The sequence below is a fragment of the Microtus pennsylvanicus genome, chromosome X (assembly GCF_037038515.1).
Source record: "Microtus pennsylvanicus isolate mMicPen1 chromosome X, mMicPen1.hap1, whole genome shotgun sequence".
NCBI lineage: Eukaryota > Metazoa > Chordata > Mammalia > Rodentia > Cricetidae > Microtus > Microtus pennsylvanicus.
Window position 1 is genome coordinate 141,599,057 of NC_134601.1, and position 15,155 is coordinate 141,614,211.

At 41.3% G+C, this 15,155-nt stretch overlaps 2 pseudogenes; one reads left to right on the plus strand and one right to left on the minus strand.

Moving 5' to 3' along the window:
* Positions 1-527: 527 nt before the first annotated feature.
* LOC142840755 (high mobility group protein B1 pseudogene) lies at positions 528-1,693 on the plus strand (annotated as a pseudogene).
* Positions 1,694-13,283: 11,590 nt separating this feature from the next.
* Positions 13,284-14,055, minus strand: LOC142840812 (myosin regulatory light chain 12B pseudogene; annotated as a pseudogene).
* Between the last annotated feature and the right edge of the window lie 1,100 nt (positions 14,056-15,155).

The following is a 15,155-nucleotide window of genomic DNA, read 5'->3' on the forward strand; positions in this document are numbered from 1 at the left end:
AGTTGACCCCAATGCAGGCTGACTACAAACCAGGTTTCTATATTGGGGAAGTGGCCCCTGTCATGAGTTGACACGCTATGAGTTGTGACGCCACACTGACAACAATAGTCAGATTTTCTCAGAGAGGCACAACCAAAAAATATCCATGATGGTTAAACTGTAATGTCAATTTGACTAGACTTAGAAACACACAAGAGGAACACCTTTGGACATGTTTTTGAGAGCATTTCTGAGAACGTTTAACTGGGGTAGGAAGACATACCCAAGTCTGGTTGGCACTTCGCTGTGGGCTTCAATCGCAGATTGAATAAACAATGAGAGCAAGCTTAGCTCCAGCAGTTAGTTCAGTTTGCTTCCTGGCTGCTGATGCAAAGTGACCAGCCACCTCATACATCGGCCACTGTCTTAGCCAGGGTTTTATTGCTATGATGAGACACCATGACCACAGCAATTCATAATGAAAATATTTCATTGGGCAGTACATTGAGCTCCATAGAGACAGTGCCGGGGCAAGCGAGAGCCGGACAGGCACTGGGCGACTCTGTGCCTCACGGACGAAAATCAACTAAACATGGACAAAGGAGATCCTAAGAAGCCGAGAGGCAAAATGTCCTCGTATGCATTCTTTGTGCAAACCTGCCAGGAGGGACACAAGAAGAAGCACCCGGATGCTTCTGTCAACTTCTCAGAGTTCTCCAAGAAGTGCTCAGAAAGGTGGAAGACCATGTTTGCTAAAGAAAAGGGGAAATTTGAAGACATGGCCAAGGCTGACAAGGCTTGTTATGAAAGAGAAATGAAAACCTACATCCCCCCCAAAGGGGAGACCAAAAAGAAGTTCAAGGACCCAATGCACCCAAGAGGCCTCCTTCGGCCTTCTTCTTGTTCTGTTCTGAGTATCGCCCCCAAATCAAAGGAGAACACCCTGGCTTATCCATTGGTGATGTTGCAAAGAAACTGGGAGAGATGTGGAACAACACTGCTGCAGAAGACAAGCAGCCCTATGAAAAGAAGGCTGCCAAGCTGAAGGAGAAGTATGAAAAGGATATTGCTGCTTACAGAGCTAAAGGAAAACCTGATGCAGCGAAAAGGGGGTGGTCAAGGTGGAAAAGAGCAAGAAAAAGAAGGAAGAAGAAGATGATGAGGGAGATGAAGAGGAGGAGGAAGAAGAGGAAGACAAAGATGAGGAAGAAGAAGATGATGATGAATAAGTTGGTTCTAGCGCAGTTTTTTTTCCTTGTCTATAAAGCATTTAACCCCCCTGTACACAACTCACTCCTTTTAAAGAAAGAAATTGAAATGTAAGGCTGTGTAAGATTTGTTTTTAAACTGTACAGTGTCTTTTTTGTATAGTTAACACACTACTGAATGTGTCTTTAGATAGCCCTGTCCTAGTGGTATTTTCAATAGCCACTAACCTTGCCTGGTACAGTCTGGGGGTTGTAAATTGGCATGGAAATTTAAAGCAGGTTCTTGTTGGTGCACAGCACAAATTAGTTATATATGGGGACGGTAGATTTTTTTGGTTTTTCTTTTGTTTTGGTTTTGGTTTTTTTTTTCATCTTCAGTTGTCTCTGATGCAACTTATATGAAGATAATTGTTGTTCTGTTAACTGAATACCACTCTGTAATTGCAAAAAAAAATTGCAGCTGTTTTGTTGACATTCTGAATGCTTCTAAGTAAATACAATTTTTTTTATTAAAAAAAAGAAAATATTTCATTGGGGCTGGTTTACACCTTCAGAGGTTTTAGCCATTGTCATCATGGTGGGAAGCATGGCAGCATGTAGGCAGGGATTGTGCTGGACAGGGAGCTCAGGCAAGAGGAAGAGAGAGTGAGGCTTGCCTGGTTTGAGCATCTGAAACCTCAAAGCCAACTGATATACCTCCTCCTACAAGGCCACACCTCCTAATAGTGCCACTCCCTATGGGACTATGAGGACCAGTTTCATTCAAAGCACCACAGTCACCATATCTCCCCTGTCATGATGGACTAGACCCCCATATAGTGGGCCAAAAATAACCCCTTCTTAAATTGCTTTACCAAAAATTTTGTCACAGCAATAAGAAAAGTAGATACTTCAATATCTGAGAGATGTATTAGAGTAATGGGCCCATGTGACCAAATTGTTTGACAGGCCCTATGAGACGCCATCTGCAAGCCAGAGATACAGAGAAGCTGATAGAATGCCTTAGTCCATCCCATACAACCTCAGAACTGGGGAAAGTGACAGGGCAACCTCTACCTGAGTTTCAAAAGCCTGATAACACTCAAGGAGCCAATAGTGCAAGTTTCAGAGTCAGAGACTGAAGAATTCCAAATTCTGATGTCCACAGAGAGGAAGACTTGTGTTAGAAATAAAAAACAATCGCTCTGTTGCACAAAGGAACAAATGAACAAAGCAAAAGCAGCTAAATATCTCAGCAAGGCCTTTTTTTTCCACCTGGCAGCTCTAAGACACAAAGTGAGCTAGCAAGCATACTAGGAGGACAGGCAAAACACCGAGATGACTGTGCCTTTTCCCTATTGGCAAAGGTTGGGCCTCACCATCTTTCAAGATTGGCTAGTTTTAAAAGAATCAGCACAAAGGAAAGAAGGAAGGTGGGGAGGGGTCATTTAGTTCCCAGAATGCAGTAGGCGCTTTGTGTAAACAAAGGTTTTACAAGGTACAGAGTGTGAAATATTTGCATAAAGGTTTTGCAATATACAGAAAGATAAAATGATTTGCATAAAGTATTATGGGGCGTTAATACTTAATTATCATACATTAGCATGTCTCCCTATGTGAGGGAGTCAAAAACAGAAAGGACAAAACACTGATAGCAAGGCTTTCCCACATTGTCCACTGGTCCCAACTCACACACCAAGTTTCTCTGGAAATACCCTCATATACACACATTTAAAAAACCCACATTTTACTAGTTAGCGAAACATCTTTAGCTATACCCAGGCTGATCTTGAACTTGTTATCCTACTGCATTGGCATTCTGAGTAGCTGGGGTTTAAAGACTAGACACAATCTAGGCATTTCTCAGTTAGTCTGGCTGATAACCAACATTTATCATACTGACTGTTATGGTTTTGGTCCCTGGTCCCTGGTCCCTTTAAGAGACAAGCCACGCCCATTCCCTCCCCCATTCGCTGAGGCAGGCTGATCTTCAGCTTCTGGCCTGAGCTCGCTCTCTTTTCCATCTTCCTCTCGGAGATGCAGCTTTGCTTCTGCCTCTCTCCCCACTTCTCTGCTTCCCCCTTCTCTCTCTCTCTCTCTCTCTCTCTCTCTCTCTCTCTCTCTCTCTCTCTCTCTCCTTTTCCCTTCCCCCTTCATAAGCCCCTGAATAAATATTCAACCTCACTCTGTAAGTTGTGTCTATCCATGTTTCTGTCTTCTGCCTGCCCACCATGTGTCTCCCTGCCTGGGACCAGCCATTGCTCAGGGACCAGCAGCCGTCTCTGCCTGGGACTGGCTGCTCCCAGGGCCCGTTGTCTGCTGCCACATGGCCCGCTACCACCATTTGGGACCTATAGCATTTCTGCTGCCTACTGCCGCCGGGGATCTTGCAGCATTTTTTTAAAAAAATTATAAAACTGACCAGAAAGAAAAGGTTTCTTCTGAAAGTCAAAGTGAAGAAATCATAGACTATACCTGGTAATGTTCTTCTCCCACCAGCCCAAACTGACAGCTTCACTGCTTTGTCTTTGGACTATCTAGAAAAATAGCTATACTTCGGGACCTCAAGGAGTTCTGACTACACAGAGTTCTCCTTCTGGGATACTGCAGAGAAAATGCTACAGAAGAGCAACACTCTTAATTTTAGAACTGCAGTCTTCCTTAGACATCTCATGGGGCTCTTAAGAAGCTCTCTGCCTACTAGGTTGCTCCCCACGGCTTGCTCAGCCTGCTTTCTTATAGCACTCAGGACCATCTATCCAAGTCTGACATCACTCACAGTGGGCTAGGCCCTCCACAAAGATTATTAACAAAGAAAATGCCCCACAGACGTGTCCATAAACCAATCTGATGAAGACATTTTCTCAGGTGAGTTCCCTCTTCTCAGATGACCAGAGCTTATGTCAAGTTAACAAAAACACTAGGTAATTTGTAAAGATAAGACATTTATTTGTTTAGTTCATGCTTCTGGAAGTCAGAAAGAAGCCAGAATTATAGACCTGTGCCACCAGTCTGGGCCTATTTTTAATGACAGTATTTTACTTTGTAGCCCAGGCTGGCCTATAACTCACTAAATAGCCCAGGCAGGTCTCAAATTTACAGTGATCTTCCAACTGCAGCCTGAGTTCTGGGGTTACAAGCATCTGTCAAATGCCTTGGCATTGGTTTACAGTGCCCCATAGATTCCTTATGGCCAAAAGGGAATTTGGCCACAAAGAGATTCATGAACTTGTCTCTCAGGCTGCAAGTGCCACAAGGATAAAAATGTAGACAAAAGCCACAATGGAGAGACCTATCCTTGTCTCCTTGAAAATATGTTAAGAACACCCGCTGCCTACTCATTTGGTAAGCACACTCTTCCATGAACAAGTCCATGAAGCTATTTTATAGCAGTGATTTTTATAAATTCACCATGTCAGACCATTGTGAAAAAAGTTTTAAAAGCACTTTCTTAGGGCTGGGTTTTGACCAGTACTTGTAAGTATGCTGGAAAGAATGGGATTGCTCACAACCTTTCTTACTATAGGAAGACAATTCCAGTGCATTTATGTGGGAGCAGAAGCATATCATCCACATCCATTTTAGTGTCCAATTTAGTCTATATTATGTAGAGCCAATATTTTGAATCATGGTCAAAATAGCTCAGGATGGCTTTGAACTTCGGATCCTCCCACCTCAGCCTCTGAGTGCTTAGTTACAGATGTAAACCATCTTTCCTGGTTTAATTGATTTTTTTACAGTTATAAAAATGTGATCTTCTAACTTGAAAACCACCTGAGCTTAGACAACCAGATTTCCAATCTGACCAGAATTTTGTTTCTGTTTCTCTAAAATTACTAACAGTGGACCCCAGAAATCCAAAATCCCATTACTAGCAGAGGTTGTAACTGTTGGTGTCATAGATTGCTCCTGGAAATTCCCTTAAGTAACATGTACTAGCTGGTCTCCAGAAGAATCTATCCTAGAGATATGGACTTTTAAGTTCAGGGACTACACACAATAGTCAGCTTAAGGAAGCATACATGCATTCAGCTTTCAAGCTAGATCAAGGGCGGATGAGATCAGAGAGAAATTCTAAATTTTTCACATTACTAAGCTGCTCACCAAATGCTTCCCAATGTTTACAGGGCCTCATTCTGGCATCCTGCTGGTTTCCTTGTCCATGTGATTTATATCAAATGAATACAAGAGTACAGTGTAAATGCCAGTCAGAGTTTGGTATGAAGCACTCTCAAAGGTGACAGAGGGCAGTGATGAAAGGGGCCACTATGTGTTGAAGGAGCCATGGGCCATGTTCCTGCCACCTGGCTCCTGGCCGCCAGCTAGCTTATGCCCCGAAATAATTACACGGAAACTGTATTTTTTTGAACACTGCCTGGCCCATTAGTTCCAGCCTCTTATTGGCTAGCTCTTAAATATTGATCTAACCCATTTCTAATAATCTGTGTAGCCCACTAGGTGGCTTACCAGGGAAGATATTAACCTGTGTCTGTCTGGAGTGGAAGAATCATGGTGACTGACTGATTCGGCTTCTTTCTCCCAGCATTCTGTTCTGTTTACTCCGCCTACCTAATTTTCTGTCCTATCAAGCCAAGCAGTTTTCTTTACTAGTTAACCAATGAAAGCAACAGATAAGATACAAGTCCCACCTCCATCAACTATGGAGGAAAATATCTTCATGGTGTGAGAATGGATAAGGACCAGAGAGATCATTATACCAAGCTATCTGTTTAGGTAGGCTTTAAGCTCTTTTCTAAAGTTTCTGGAACAGACAGCCTTCTTGTAGCGCAGTTTCTGTGTAGGCAATTGACAGCCTCATTTAGATGAATGCTTTTTTTAATTAAAAATCATCTTAAAAAAACGTTTCCTTGAAATCCTATCTCACATTTCATTCTACTTTTTAATTGATTTTATTGAGCTCTGCATTTTTCTCTGCTCCCCTCCTTTTTTCTCCCCTCCCCTTCACCCCTCTCCCATAATCCCCATGCTCCCAGTTTACTCAGGAGATTTCTTTAAGAAGGGGACAGTAATATACCTGAGTCCTTTACCAGAAGCCTCCTGCTAAATAGTTATTCTATAATCAATCTTCCTGGCAGCTGAAGATTTCATGCCTCCATCCAGGGCTATGACTCATCCTATTCTTTTCACCAAAAATCATGTTATAGAACAGATTTAAAAGTAATATGAAGAGAAATTTAAAAAATAAATCTCTAAAAATAGTCATATGGTTCTCAAAGAAGTCCTATCGGCTCCATCCCTCCATATGATATTTTAAATCTTGGGGTTGAGGAGATGGTTCCATAGGGAAGGTGCTTGCGGCTCAGGCAGGAGGACCTGAGTTCTGACCTTGTTCCCTGAGAAAAGCTGGATGCAGTAGTGCATCTCTGTAACCCCAGGGTAGAGTGAGGGGAGCCAAGTTGATCCCCAGAGCTTCTTGGCTAGCCACACAGCCCAAACAGCAAGTTCCAGGTCCACTAGAGACCCTGACTTACAAAATAAATACAGAAATAAAGTGGAAAGTGACACAGGAGGGCATCCACTATTGACCTCTGTTCTCCATGCGCATATACAAAGACATGTGCACCACACACACACACACACACACACACACGGAAACTTTTTTTTAAAACAATCTTTTCATCTTAAGTAGGGACAATTGCAGTGCTTGTTCTTTTCACAAGGCATTTTCAAATTCTAAGGAGGGGCAATTGTTATACTCTGTCATTTCTTAAAATTACGATGTTACCAGAAGTAGGACTTGTTGTAGTGGCCTTTCATTTGTATTTTAATAAATAAAGCTTGCCTGAAGATCAGAGAGTAAAACAGCCACGCTGGTCAGCCTTACAGACCAGGCAGTGGTAACACAAACCTTTAATCCCAGTAGCCACACTAGTTGCCCATAGAGACCAGGTGGTCCATGCCTTTAATCCCAGTGGTACTCACCTTTAATCCCAGAATTAGAGAGGATTATAAAAGCGGGGAGACAGTTCTCGTCTCATTCTGAAGTTTCCTGGAGGCAGAATCACCATTTTTGGACTGGAGTCAAGGTAAGAGCCAGTGGCTGGCTGCTATGCTTTTCTGGTCTTCAGGTTAAACCTCAATATTATCTGTCTCTGAGTTTTTATTAATCGTGCTTCACCCTGAAGTTCATTATGAGGGAGGAAATCCATCCTCAATGACCTGTGAGCCTACTAATTCCTAATTATCTAATATGAGATCTTAGACTTGTGCTTCTACAATTTCTACTACAAAGTATATTTGAACTGTCTATTCTAGCTAATTAGAATATGTTAAGTTTAAACAGTATCTGGGTGGATTTTGTAGTTATATAATTCATGCAAAATCCAGAATGTGGTAGACTCTATAGAACAAATGACTCATTTTATTCCACAAATAAATTGTAAGGAAAAAATAAGAAGGAAGGAGAATCAATAAACTTAAAGAACCTTTAGGTGCAAAACAACCAAGTAAATGTGCAAAGCTATGTTAAGGTATTGTTCTGTAGATGGCAGATCACATAGGGAGTGAACCTGTTCCCACCCCTCACTGCCTGAAAGAACAGGCTGTTCCAGACACCATAACCCATGAATGGAAAAAGGCTACAGATAGGACAAGTGACCAGTGCCACATTGTGTACTAACTTGGTCATTTATTCTTTCAGTAGTTTTCTTGGGACTTTTCCAAGTCCTGCCTCAGCTAGAACTATAAGAAAACACTGTTTCCTTGGACGTATTTCTTCCTGACATGACACCTCTACTCCCTGCTCCCACACAGGACTTTTACAGAACAGACTTAATTTGCTCTAGGGCCGTGGTTCTCAATTTGTGGGTTTTGACCTCTTTGGCAAACCTCTATCTCCAAAAATAAAATACAATTCATAACGGTAGCAAAATTGCAGTTATGAAGTAGCAACAAAAATAATTTTATGGTTGTGGGTCACCATGAGGAACTGTATTAAAGGGTTGCAGCATTAGGAAGGTTGAGAACCACTGCTCTAGAGCTTCCTGAGTTAGTAGTACATCTTCCATATGTTGCCTAATACTGATGTTGAGAGGGTACCACTATCTGTGAGGATGCTGAAGCTTCATACCTGATACCTTCCAACTTCAAGATTCTGCTGAATACACATCCATGTATGTCTTGCAATTTGCATCTTTGCCTATAGTACACATAGATGTGAATATGTCAGGATTCTGTTAATTTTGGACCTTTCAAGTAAAGTGTTAAAACCAAGGAGAGCTTGGAGAACACCTTTGAACTTGTGATTGGTGTCAGAAATCTTCATCAGATTTGGCAATCTGGATGACTGTGCTCTTACGCTTGAGTTTGACTAATTCCAAGTAGGAAAAAAAGAAAGGAGAAAAAAGGAAAAGTCAAAGGAAAATAAAAGGAAATACATCTTTGAAGGCAGATATAGAAATATTTAAAGATAAATTGGTGCCGTTGGTTTGTGGCAAATTAACCTAGAGGAGTTAGGAAAAATGAATTGATATTTAAAATGCTCATTTGGATTCACAGAAAACAAAAGGCTCAGGCAATTATTGTGTACTCCTGTACACATTTTAAATTTTCTGAAATGAAATAATATGTAGAAAAAGTATGTTTTTCCACTTCGTATCATATGGTAGGCAAAGTTCTAAGATGGTCCCTAGATTGATGGTACACACACACCTTCTCTCAGTTATTAAATCAAACTATAATCTATATAGTGTTGTGCCAGAGTTTTGCAGGTGGGATTAAATTCTTAAATCAGTTGATCTTAACTCAGAACTATGGTAGTTTGAAGAAGACTTCCAACTTTTAAATGAGAAGGTAGACAGCTACCAACTTGATACCAACCTTGTGAGCTTCTTGATGGATAAATTCTATATCTTTTACCAGACTTCTGAGACTGACAGTAATTGAGTTGGTGATGGTGATCTGTCTTCAGCTGTCAAATTCATGGAAATCTGTTGTTTTTAAGAGGACAATGTATACAATAAATAAAACAACCAATTTTAGTTGTGAAAAACAAAGCTTCTCCAATTTTTAAATTAAATTTAGAAAATTATACTCATGACTATGGGTCCAGGAAGGATTTCTCAAAATACAGAACTCCTACAAAGCAACAGGGAAAAAGCAAACAAATTCACAAAACAAAATACAAATTTGTAATCCAAAGAGGAAGATGTCCAATCTACTACAGGAAACAAACAGAATGAATTAAGTGCACCCCATCAAAAGGCAAAAACTAAGAATTCAGACACTATGGAGTTGGGTAGAGGACTAAAACTGTTCTTGCCCTACTGATGAGAGTGGAAACTGGTCCAAGCATTTTGGAAGACAATATGTAATACCAAGTAAAATTGAAATGATGTGTATCCCCTCCTCTAGCGATTCTACAAATAGAAATATTTTCTAGGAAAAATATCATCATACACATCAAGTCAGGAAAACATACATATGGAGAATGATCTTTGGTGGCTGTGCTCTTGGCTTTGAAGGAGTACGTTAAGTACACAGCAAGCAGGAATAGAAGAATAAAACAGTAAGCAGCAGAAAGACAGAAAAAGCGTCAGACCAGACCTTCTCACCATATGGCAGAAACCAACTGAAGCCCTGGGAACCAAAATGCCCTCTCACCTATAAGAGGATCCCAGACAGAAGGTTTTCTCCTGGTCATTACTTCTGCTTAGTCATTTACACAATAGACATCTTTCCATCGTGGGTTAAACAGTAGCTTTTGCTTTGAAAGGTGACTGGGCATGATTTTCCTCTAAGCTCTGACAACCTACTCTCCTTCTGTACTCAAGTGCATAGTATAGTCCCTCTTGAGCTCTTCTTTTGTTCTCCTTCCCATTTCTTACTGGGCTCCTCTGTCTTTGGACAAGGGATTTTAGAAGACACTTTAAGGTAAACATGGTTAAAGCTAAAACAAGGGCTAACCCTGCCTCCAGTGCCAGTGTTTCAGTGAACCTAAACATCACAGGACAATTTGCTAACACAATGAATGCCGCACTACACATTATCATCCCCATAGCATTTATCATGCTGAAAACAACAACCTGGGTGTCTATTGATATGGGAAAGAATGTATTGAACTGTAAATGTTTTTGTTTTGGAGGTATTTTTTCTTTTTTCCTTTTTCTCTTTGGCGCCTATCACCCAGCTCCCAAATAAATATTTAGAGATTTATGCTTACTTATGAATGTCTGGCCTTAGCTTGACTTATTTCTAGCCAGCTTTTCTAACTTAATTATCTGTTTTCTCTTTAACTACATTTTGCCTTGGTTTTTTGGTTTTTTTTACCTTTCTTTATTTTATATATCTTTCTTTCTTACTTCGTGTCTGGTTATGTGGATGGCCCCTGGTGTCCTCTTCTCCTTTTCTCCCTCCTTGCTCTCTACTCTAGAGTTCTCTTCCTATTTATTCTCTCTGCATGCCAGCCCCACCTATTTTTCTCTTCTGCCTTGAAATTGGCCATTCAGCTCTTCATTAGACCAATCAGGTGTTTTAGACAGGTGAAGTAACACAGATTTACAGAGTTAAACAAATGCAACAATCTTTGCATCGTTAAAACAAATATTCCACAGCATAAACAAATGTAACATATCTTAAACTGATTTTCCACAACACTGAAGTTTTCTTTTGCATCTGTTCTCAGTATGTTTTTTGAATCTTGATGGTCAAACCATCCACAAATCTATTAGTGAAGCACTCCAATTGGAAATGAGTGGCTAATTTCTCCAGTTCTAAGTTACCTGTGATTCACTCAACTGTTGTCATCTACAGGATAAAGAAAAAGATGTTGTTACTCACTGTGGCTTCTGTTGATGAGCTGCTGAGCCCACAGGCTCAACAGTGTCAAATGTACCTAGAAATGGGCTTCCACCAAGGATGAAATAAATGACTTGCTAAAGTAAGCTGGAAATTGCTTAACCAAGAGAGAATGTGGATAATCCAAGTGATGGGGGTTACTGCTTTGAAGCTACTGAGAAGGGCTTTAAGTTTGTCATTATTTTATTTTCTGTATATAAGTGTTTTGTATGTATATGTGTTTGTGCACCACATGCATGCCTAATGCCTGAGGAGGCCAAAAGAGTGAGTAAGATCCCTTGGAACTGGACATACTGGCAGTTTTGAACCACCTTGTACATTTTGGGTATTGAATCTAGGGTCCTCTACAAGAGAAACAGGTGTTTTTAACAGCTGAGCCGTCTCACCAACTTTGAGAATCCTCTTTATATTGTTGCTTTGTGTGTGTATGTGTCTGAGTGAGTGTATATATGTGTGTGCGCACACGCACCTGTGACAGACACACATGTATAATGGTTCTCCTATGCTTGTCAGAGGACAACTTATTCTCCCCTTCCACCATGTGTCCCAGGAAGGCTAATGCAGATCTTCAGGGTTGGAGGCCTTCAGGTTGAAAGCTAGCACTTCTACCTATTGATTCATCTCTCTAGACTTGAAATCCTCATTTGAAAGGAACCTCCTGGTCCACACGAGAATTAATTTCACTTAGTGAAACTGAGACAAGCATAACTCAACATACTGACACCTCCAAACATTAAGAGTCATTTTCTGTGGTTTAAAATACACCTAGCTTTGAAAATCACCTCCAAATTCTATCATCTTCTTTTTTGTTTTATACACATTTCTGTCTCAGATGGGAATACTCTGAGTAAGATACCAGGCTAGCTTTAAAAATATGAGACACCCTCAAAAAGTCCCTTCATGTACAGATTTAGCAAAATGTTTAGAGAATGGATTATTTTGTCCTTTTTGTATTCTTAAAAGCAGTACTTCTTGCCAGGCGGTGGGGTGCGCGCCTTTAATCCCAGGACTCAGGAGGCAGAGGCAGGAGGATCTCTGTGAGTTTGAGGCCAGCCTTCTCTACAAGAGCTAGTTCCAGGACAGGCTCCAAAGTTACAGAGAAATCCTGTCTTGAAAAACCAATAAATAAATAAATAAATAAATAAATAAATAAATAAATAGCAGTATTTCTCTAGCTTTTTAAATATTAATTCCAGATCCCAGGCATATTTTATTTGTTGTGGTGGTTAATCTTGATTGTCAACTTGACTGGATTTAGAATTGCCTACGAGACAACTTTCTGAGTTTGTCTATAAGTGTTTCTAGAAAGATTTAAATGAAGCAAGAAAACCATCCCTGAACATGAGTATCACCAATCCATGGGCTGAGGTTCTAGACTTATTAAGAAGGAGAAAGGAGCAGAAAGTCAGGACTAATTTCTCTCTGCTTCCTGTTTGTAGACACATGTGTTCAGATACCTCATGTCCTTGCCACCATGACTGCCCCTCCAGAATGAAGCATACCCTCAAGCAGTGACCAGCATAAACCACTTCATCAAGTTGCTGTTCTCAGGTGTTTGACAGCAAGGATTTATCAGGGAAAACACTTTGGAAGTGCACATACATTGCATTATTTATAATTATGTTTCTTGGATATTATCTGACATCTTCTATTATAAGAATTGACTACAACGAGCTAAGATACATTCTTCCATATTTGTTGATAAATATTTGCAATGGAGTGGTATTTAAAATTCTTTTTTTTTTGGTATTTAAAATTCTAATATATTTTCCTAAAATATTCCAATTGCCAAGTTATGTTTGAGATGCTGCAAGTGTATGTGAGTCAGAGCTTAATTAATAATTTTATGAATAATCATCATATAATTACCTAGATTTATCAGCACTTTAAGTTTAATGAAATTTTTTGTGACAGAAATTTTATATGAATATGGAAGTGGATATTTTTTCTTCTTTGCTCAACTTGATTATTTGACACGGGATTCTCCGGTAATTTGAATGAGAATGGCCCCCATGAAAAAAAGATATCACACAATATATTCTGATCATGGTTCCATCCTCCCAGAGCCTCCCCATCTCTCCATGCACCCAGCTCCACACCCTTTATTTCTCTTTCTTTTAAGAAAACAAACAAAAGAAAACAAACCAGAATAAATAAAAAGAAAAATACAAGAAACACACACAGGAATCATAAAAACTCAGAATCTGAAAGTATAATATACAAACAAAGCACTAGTAAAACAAAACAAAAATGCCTAGACAGAGCAATATTGTAATGGTTGTTCTGTCTCTTTTTTTCACATTGTTGATTTTTATTCGCATGGCATTTTCAACACAATTTACAGCATTGTCCCCATTTCCAGTCTGATTATACAAGTGCTAAGTGACAGTAAAGTCTGAAATAAATACATTACAAAAGAGGCAAAGCTGTGAACTAAGTGTCACGCAGAAGGTCCTACAGGTGGGGGAAGGAGCTGAGAAGGAAGTAAGTAGGGTCACATGACAGGAGCTCCCGCTGGAGTTCTTCAGTCATCTTTTGTCTTTTGCTCCGTGCTTGAGGATGCACTTGAACTCAATGTAGTTGAAATTGCCCTTCTTGTCAATGGGGGCCTCCCTGTAGAGCTCTTCCACTTCCTTATCTGTGAAGCGGTTGCCCATGGTTATCAGCAGCTCCCTCAGGTAATCCTCCTGGATGGTGCCTGTTGCTTCCTCATTAAAGCAAGCAAAGGCGTTTCTGATGCCATCTTCAGGATCTGTGCCATTCAACTTCTCTCCAAACATGGTGAGGAACATGGTGAAATTGATGGGGACTGGGCCTGATTCATCATGGCATCCAGGTAGGCATCGGTGGGATTCTTGCCTAGAGAAGCCAGCATGTCATGCAAGTTCTCCTTGTCGATGAAGCCATCCCGGTTCTGGTCGATCATGTTGAAGGCCTCTTTGAACTCTTGGATCTGGGACTAGTCAAACATGGCGAACACATTGGATGTTGCCCGCTGAGGGCGCTTCTTGGTGGTCTTGGTCTTGGCCTTTTTGCTCGACATGGTGGTGTTTTAAATCAGATCCGAGGACACACACACACACACACACACACACACACACACACACACGAAACAACCCGAATGGCTACTGCGACTGACAGAGGGCTGTAGAGGGACAGTGGGGCACTGCACCCTGTCTCTTTAAGAGACAAGCCACGACCACTCCCTCATCCATCGGCTGAGGCAGGCTGATCTTCAGCTTCTGGCCTGAACTCTCTTTCTGTATTCCTCTTGGAGAGGCAGCTTCTGCCTCTCTCCCCACTTCTCTGCTTCCCCCTTCCCTGTCTCTCTCTCCTCTCTCTTTCTCTCCCCCCTTCTCCCCTTTTTCCTTCCCTTCCATAACCCACCTAATAAATGTCCAACTTTATTCTACATGATGTGCCTATCCATCTCTCTTGCCCACTGCCTATCCGTTTGTTGCCACCAAGGACTAGCCACCTTCCTTGCCGCATGGTCTCTAGGACTGGCTGCTTTCAGGTCCCCAGCAGTCCAGGAGACTCACAGCATCTCTGCCTCCCACCCGCCTGCCCACACCACTTGCCGGGGACCAGTCAGTCACCACATGGCTGGGAACCAGCCACCTTGGTTTGTGGACCTGCAACTTGGTCTTGACCTCGCAACAAGCTGCCGGGGACCCGCAGCAAATCCATTACAAATATGAGACAAAAAGTTTATAAAAATATGAAGTTTCAAAAGCACACACCATGCCCAGTTCTTAGTGACCCAGTGCCACACCTCCCTGCCTGCTGCCAAGGTATCTGTCATGATGGGCATAGACTCTAACCCTCTGTAACTATAATCCCTGATAAACTATCCAAAAGTTGCCTTGGACATGGTGTCTCTTCTCAGTAACAGAAAAGCAACTAAGACTATTTCCCTGAGAAGGTAGGTAGGCACTTGGGAAGTATGTGGGATATGGCAAGCCCCTTACCCTGCACCTGGCTCTACGTGAAGGGTCCACCCTAAGTAACTGTCTGTATCTCCAAACACAGATGCATTCCCAGTTGCTGCTGTGCCTGCAGCTGAAACATGAGTGCCCCAAGTCAGTCATTAGGGACAGAGGGTAGAGGTGATGGAAGACAATAATTGGCCTATCAAGTGTCAGGCAGAAGTAAATGCTGAAATCCTAGGGT